The 620-nt window shown below is 50.2% G+C and overlaps 1 protein-coding gene across 1 annotated transcript in view; it reads right to left on the reverse strand.

The window, feature by feature from the left end:
• FLNB (filamin B, beta) overlaps window positions 1–620 on the reverse strand; it is a 47,070-nt gene that overhangs the window by 30,189 nt on the left and 16,261 nt on the right. The gene's annotated exons all lie outside the window — the stretch shown is intronic.

Raw genomic sequence — 620 nt, forward strand, 5'->3', positions numbered from 1 at the left:
CAGAAGCACAGTGTACGGAAAAATCCTTCCTAGTTATTAGCAGCCTCTGCTTTCAGATCTTTAATGGTGGTGCTAGGAAGCAACACCAAAATGATTTAGACTGAATTTTTTCCAACAAGGGCAAATCTCAAATACAGACAAACATTTTCCAGCATTTAATCTGCAGCCCAGCTTCCCGCCTCCTCTGCATCAACCCCTTCACTTTCCTCCTTGGTGAGCTGCTGCACCATCACCCAAATGCTGCGCTTTTGGACCCTGATCTGGTTCACACTACAGCTCCTTTGACAACTGTAGCTTGCTGAGGGGCAGCCCAGAGCAGCTGGTGCAGCAACCAGCCCCGTTGCAGGCCCTGGGAAGCTCTGCCACCTTTCCGCTTCGACTGATACGGTGTGGCAGAGTGACAGCATGAGCTGTGAGCTACTGTTCAATACCTCACTTGCTCCCACAGAACAGTGACACAGTTATCAATAACTACAAGAATGCTGCATTACCGCTTTCCAATCCCAATTGTCCCACAGGCTTTAGGGATCCTGGGGAACAGGACACCCTGGCCAGTTGTATCTGCTCATCCCTTTGTGCTCGGGTACGGGGAGAGAGGTCATGACACTACAGCACTGTAA

This window comes from Buceros rhinoceros, unplaced genomic scaffold (assembly GCF_000710305.1).
Source record: "Buceros rhinoceros silvestris isolate BGI_N320 unplaced genomic scaffold, ASM71030v1 scaffold2196, whole genome shotgun sequence".
In the NCBI taxonomy this organism is placed as follows: Eukaryota; Metazoa; Chordata; class Aves; order Bucerotiformes; family Bucerotidae; genus Buceros; species Buceros rhinoceros.